The 6,880-nt window shown below is 41.2% G+C and overlaps 1 pseudogene; it reads right to left on the bottom strand.

The window, feature by feature from the left end:
• Positions 1–3,666: 3,666 nt before the first annotated feature.
• Positions 3,667–6,338, bottom strand: LOC122747901 (annotated as a pseudogene).
• Between the last annotated feature and the right edge of the window lie 542 nt (positions 6,339–6,880).

Below are 6,880 nucleotides of genomic sequence, written 5' to 3'. Positions count from 1 at the left end.
GAGAGCAGCATCCCCACCCAAATGGAGGAGAGAGAGGGAGGACTTTCCAGGAGGCGTTGGTGGCATTTAAAATAGAAGTGGGGGTGTGGGGGTAGGGAACATGGAGTATATTTTTAGCAATAAGAGAGCACAGCTGCTAGGGAGTGAATGAGAAGAGGCTGAAAATGATGTTCAGCTGTCACAAGAAGGGAACAGCAATCTTGCCCCTCAAGGAGTACACGTGGTATGGTGGAAAGAGCCCTAGATTGAGAGGCAAGAGAGCCAAATTCTAGCTGGGTTCTTCCACTACCTACCTGTGTGGTCTTGGCTAAGTTATTTCCCCTCCCTGGGGCTCAATTTCCTTATCTGTAAAAAGGGATTTTTACATGATTATACAGGATCATTTATAAAGTCCCTTGTCCCTTTGAAATTAAGTGATTCTGAATCTCAGCAGGAGAAGCCTACTATGTGTAGGATTTGAAGGGACCTTGTAGGTCCTCTCCTGACCCCAAAATCTACTTCCAGGTGCCATAGTGCCTGGAATTACATTCTTAGAGAGATGAAGTCCTTTGGGATTAAGCAGTGCCATTACCTGTCTTTTTTAAAAATTCAAATACTCAGAACTACATTGAATTGTTAATATAAATAGGATTTTTGTTGTGTAAAGAATTAATTGTTATTTGAGGTTTTTATGTCTCCTGGGGCTACACAAACCACATGGTGCTCCACCCACTAGTTGTAGCCATTGCCATGGCGCTGGCACCTCACATCATCACCACTAGCCAACACCTACATGGGCCTGGCAAAATTATAATGATTGGAAGCCTAGTGAGGGCAGTCATGTGACTGTCAGAGCAGCCATCCCATTGGCCGGGGCTGTGTGGGGTTTTTCTGGGATTGGGGGAGGAGAATTGGGCATTCTAGCTGGATGCTGGAGAGGGCTTCTTCGTGGGCTGTTCGGTAGTGGGCTTCAGCATGGGCAGCGCCAACGAGGAATTGTTGAAGTTGGCCATAGGAATTGAGGTTTGGGCAGCGCTTAGCATGCACAGCACGGCCAGGCAGGCAGCGGCGGTTCAGAAGAGCGGCCCGGAGGGCCCCCACATCCCGTTCATGGCGCTGGTGCTCAGGCAATGGACTGCCGCTGTGGAAGAAACTCCGTCCCCCTACAGCGCCGCCTCGGAGACTCCCAGTACCGAACAGCCCACGAAGAAGCCCTCTCCAGCATCCAGCTAGAATGCCCAATTCTCCTCCCCCAATCCCAGAAAAACCCCACACAGTCCCAGCCAATGGGATGGCCACTCTGACAGTCACATGACTGCCCTCACTAGGCTTCCAATCATTATAATTTTGCCAGGCCCATGTAGGCCTTGGCGAGTGGTGATGAAGTGGGGTGCCAGCGCCATGGCAACAGCTACAAACAGTGGGTGGAGTGCAGTGCGGTTTGCGGAGCCCCAGGCCAGTGTGCGCTGAGGCATAAAAACCTCAAATAACTATTAATTCTTTACAGTTGTTAGAATATAGAAATTATATGAATAGGAACTGCTAGTGTGTTAATAATAATCACTTTATCACATTTATTTCCTCATTGACTAGATGGACCCTGGGTGCTGGTTGGGGTCTTCAGGTACATCCTACTCTGTGTGGTGGTTTTTTTTTTTTCTTCTGGTTGGTTGGTTTGTTTTGATGACCAGGGCAGATAAATTAGCTTAATCATAAATAACCTGTTTTAGATATGAGAAAGAACCTCCCAAATGGGAAGGGTCTTAGATAACAGCATAGGTGGCTCAGGAAGTTGTGGTCATCTTTTCCAGTTGGATTCTTTTCCCACCTGGAATTCTAGGATGTTTTTTTCAAGTAGAGAGCTTAGAGCTCAGAGGATGTATCTGGATATATGTATACTCCTATGGGAGTAAAGGTCCCCTGACCCGTAGCTGTATTGGTCCTTAAGCTACATTTATAGGTTATGCATCTCCAGACTGGAATGCTGTGGCTTCTGGAGTGAAAACTTAATTGACCTTCCACAAAAAGCCCAGGAAAGGGATAAATTACATGGAGACTCGATGATGTGTTCCCTGCTGGGCATTGCAAATTGAGCTCAGAAAATGTTTGAAATGATCTATAGTCATCAGGCAGAAATTGAAGTGACTCAGATGATAGAACTCTTAATATGCAGCCCAGATACTAAATAGTCAGCAATCCAGCCGTAGAGAAGGAAAGGGAAAAGGAGAGAGAAAAAAAGAGAAGGACATTATCAAAATGAAGAATAAGGACCAATGTATCTACTGGAAACACCCTATCCATCCCAATTCCTAATCAAAGTTTGACTGGATTTCTTAAGGGGCAGGAAGTTGGAAATGAATGAATGAATGCACAAATGCTTTGATACTCATTCATTCATTCCCCAAACAAAAAAAAAGTTGGGCTAGTTACTTCATGACCCTGAACATCAGTGACCTTATCTGTAAAACAAGGTTGGGTAGGGGGTGGGATTGAACCTAAAGCCTAAGATTCTAAGGTCTCCGCCAGTTTTTAATCCAATGATCTTAAGACCCTTGGTAGAACATGGGTCTTACAACTCATCTGGGAAATGGAGGGAGTCGCAGAGGAGTCAAATATCATATTATTCTCTTAAATCTTCTTGATCTCTTCTCAGGTGAGGGAAAATGCATGTTTGTAAAGGGATCTTTTCATTCTTTATCATGTGGGCTGGCCCCTGCCTCCAACCAGGCAGATAATGATGTTTCTTGAACTAGAGCGTTTCTTGAACTACAAGATGGGGGATGATTGAATTCACCAAAGATTTATTAAATATCTTCTATGTACAAGGCACTATCCTAGGCACTTAGGGTACAAAGAAAGAACCAATATAGTCTTTGCTCAAAAGAAGTTTACCTGCTACTAAAAGGTTACAATGAATACAGCTATAAGTAAATAAGATGGAAGAAGTAGAAGAGTTGTTTTTTGTTTAGTAGTTCAGTTGTGTCCAATTCTACATGGCCTTATAGACATAGCATGCCAGACTCTTCTACCCACTATCTCCCAAGATCTGTCCAAGTTTTTGTTTGTTGTTCCCCTGACACTACCTATCTCATCCTCTGCCACCCCCTTCTCCTTTTGCCTTCAATCTTTCCCAATATCAGGATCTTTTCCAATGAGTCATGTCTTCTCATTATGTGGCCAAAGTATTTAAATTTCAGCTTCAGTATTTGACCTTCCAGGTGTAAAGTTGCTATCTAGCTATACTGTCTAAAAATATCTAATGAGTGGTTGCCAATAAATAAGAAGCTTTAGCAAGAGTATTTAAGTATTTATTAAAGAGCATTAGGATCTAATGATCAGAGAGAAAGGTAAAAATCTAACTATTTCTAAGAGACCCCATCATCCCACCTGCCATGGCGAGATCAGGAACAAAAAGGACCCAACACTTCCTTCTTCCTCTCAGAAGCCTCCTGTGAAACTGGGAACATCCCATCCACATGCATACAGAACTCCAAGCTAATTGGCTGGTAGCCTTGATTGACAGTACCCACGAGCAAATATCACTTTCTTACACCAAGAAACTGACCTTGCAAACCACATGGCTTGCCCTCAGATGCCTTCTCCTCATGGCAGAGCTTTCCTACAGTAACTCTCCCACAAGTGGTGTCACTCCAATCGTTACACAGGGAATAGTATGAATTAATTTCTTTAGGTATTGACTGATTTGATCGCCTTGCTGTTTGAGGGATCCTCAAAAGTCTTCTCCAGCACTACAATTTGAAAGCATTGATTCTACAGTTCTCAGCTTTCCTTATAGTTAGTTCAATTCTCACGGCCATACATTGCTCCTGAAAAAACATACCTTTGATGATAGACCTTTGTCAGCATGGTGATTTTTCTGCTTTTTAGTATGCTGTCCAGATTTCCCATACTTTTCCTTTCAAGGAGCATCTTTTAATTTCATGGCTGAAGTTGCAGTCTGCAGTGATCTTTGAGTCCAAGAATATAAAACCTGACACAGCTTCTATTTCTTCTCCCTTTATTTGCCAGGAATAATGGGACCAGTTGCCAAAATCTTAGGGTTTTTTTTCCTTTTAATGTTAAGCTTCAAGCCAGATTTTGCACTATCCTCATTTACCCACATCAAAAGACTTCTTAATTCTTCTTCACTTTCTGCCATCAGCCTGGTATCATATGCATATCTCAGATTGTTGATCTTTTTCCTGGCAACTTTAATCCCAGCTTTTGATTTATCCAGCCAGGCATTTCACATGACGTACTCTGCATATAGGTTAAATAAATAAGATGACAATAAAGACCCTTGTCATATTTTCCAATTTTAAACCAGTCAGTTGTCCTATGTTCAGTTCTAATTGTTGCTTCTTGACCTGCATAAAAGTTCCTCAAGAAACAAGTAAAATGATCTGGAACTCCCATCTTTTGAGGACTTGCCACATTTTACTGTGATCCACACAGTCAAAGTCTTGAGTATAATCAATGAAGCAAAAGTAGATGTTTTCTGGAACTTCTTTGCTTTCTCCATAACCCAGAAAATGTTGGCAACTTGGTTTCTAGTTCCTCTGCCTCTGAAAACCACCCTGCTCTTCTGGTAATTCTCAGTTCACATACTGCTAAAGCCTAATTTACAGAATCTTAAGAAGAACCCTGATTGCATGTGAAATGGGTGTAATTATGAAATAATTTGAACATTCTTTAATATTGTCCTTCTTTAGGGTTGGAATGTAAACTGATCTTTTCTAATCCAGTGGCCACTGTTGAGTTTTCCACTTTTGCTAGTGTATTGAGTGTAGCACTTTAACAACATCATTTTGGGGGATTTTAAATAGCTCAGTTAAAATTTCGTCACTTTCACTAGCCTTATTCTTAACAACACTTTCTAAGGGCCCCTCAACTTCATTTTCCAGGATGTCTGCCTCTGGATCAATAACCACATCATAGCAGTAAACAATGATGTTAAGATCTTTCTTGTGTACTTCTGTAAATTCTTGCCATATCTTGTTAATCTCTTCTGCTTCTGTTAAATCCCTACCATTTTTAATCATGCCTATTTTTACATGAAACATTTCCTTAATATCACTGATCTCTTGTCCTCCCCATTCTATTATTTTCCCTACTTCAATTTAAGTCTGAATTTGCATTAAGAAGCTCATAATCTGAACCAGAATCAGCTTTGGGTCTTGTTTTAACTGACTGCATAGAACTTCTTCACCTTTAGCTGCAAAGCACATAATCAACCTGACTTTGATATTGATGATCCAGTGATGCACATGTTTAGAGTAGCATTTTGGGTTGTTGAAAGATAATGTTTGCTGTGACTGGTGGATTATCTTGATGAAACTCTATTAGTATCTGCCATGCTTCACTTTGTATTCCAAGGCCAAACTTGACGGTTATTCCAATTATCACTTGATTTCCTACTTTAACATGCCACTACCCTATGATGAATGTGCCATCTTTTTTTGATGTTATTTCTTTGATATTGTAGGTCTTTATGGAAGAGATCAACCTGGGCCTCTTTGGCGTTAGTGGTTGGAGCATAGACTTGTATTACTTTAATGTTGAACAGTTTGTTTTGTATTTTAATAGATATCATTTGGTCATTTTTGAGATTATACCCCAATACTTCTTTTCTCAACCTTTTTATTGACTATGAGGGCTACTTAATTTCTTCTAAGGAATTCTTACCCACAGGAGTGTGTGTGTAATATTTACACACACACGCACACATACACACACATATATACACAAACACACAGGTATACATATATATGTGTGTGTATATATGTATATCTGTATGTATGTGTGTATATATACACATATACATACATATATGTGTGTGTGTGATCACATGAATTAAATTCATCATTCCCATCCACTAAGTCCATTGACACCCAAGATGTCAATGTTTAATCTTTCCATCTCCTTTTTGACCACATGCAGCTTACCTTAATTCATAGACCTTACATTCCAGGTTCCCATACAATATTGATTTTTACAGCATCACTTTCCTTTTTCACTTCCAGACACATCCACAGCTGAGCTTCTTTTTGGCTTTTGTCCAGCTGCTTCATTAGTACTTGGAGCTACTTGTAATTGTCCTCTTCTCATTTATTTATCTATCTATCTATCTATCTATCCATTTATTTATTTATTTTTGCAGGGCAATGAGGGTTAAGTGACTTGCCCAGGGTCACACAGCTAGGAAAATGTCAAGTGTCTGAGGCCGAATTTGAACTCAGGTCCTCCTGAATCCAAGGCCGGTGTTTAATCCACTGCGCCACCTAGCTGCCCCTCCTCTACTCTTCTCCAGTAGCATGTTGGGCACCTTCTGAACTGAGGGACTCATCTTCTGGTGTCATGTCTCTTATCATTTTAATACCCTCCTTGGGGCTTTCTTGGAAAAGATACTGGAGTGGTTTGTCATTTCCTTCTCCAAGTGATCACTTTTTGTCAGAACTCTCCACTATAACTTGTCTGTCTTGAGTAACCCTGCATGGCATGCCCATAGTTTCATTAAGCTATGTAAGCCCCTCTGCTTTGATGAGGCAGTAATCCAGGAGAGGAAGTACAGAGAAGGGGAGGGGTGAAAGGAGGAAAGAAACTGGGAAGGAACCTTGGAATGAAAAAAAAAAACCTCTCTCATTACTGCATCACCTGGTAGGAATCATCCAATTTGGACTGGTGGCAAAGGGAGTCACTGACTTTTATTTGTGTAACAATTGCTGCCCCCCTCCCCATGGAGCATGCCCATCCCCTGGAAACTGCCTGAAAATATGAATATGGACAGATATCCTGTGCCTACTTCTTTCTATATATGACTTTTCGCTGGATTGCTTCTCATCACTGTTTACTAAACTGGCAAAAAGCTGATGGATTTAGGGTGCCAAATCAGGTAGGAGAG

Source organism: Dromiciops gliroides, chromosome 3 (genome assembly GCF_019393635.1).
Source record: "Dromiciops gliroides isolate mDroGli1 chromosome 3, mDroGli1.pri, whole genome shotgun sequence".
NCBI classification, from domain to species: domain Eukaryota; kingdom Metazoa; phylum Chordata; class Mammalia; order Microbiotheria; family Microbiotheriidae; genus Dromiciops; species Dromiciops gliroides.
This window is presented reverse-complemented; position numbering and strand designations above follow the sequence as displayed.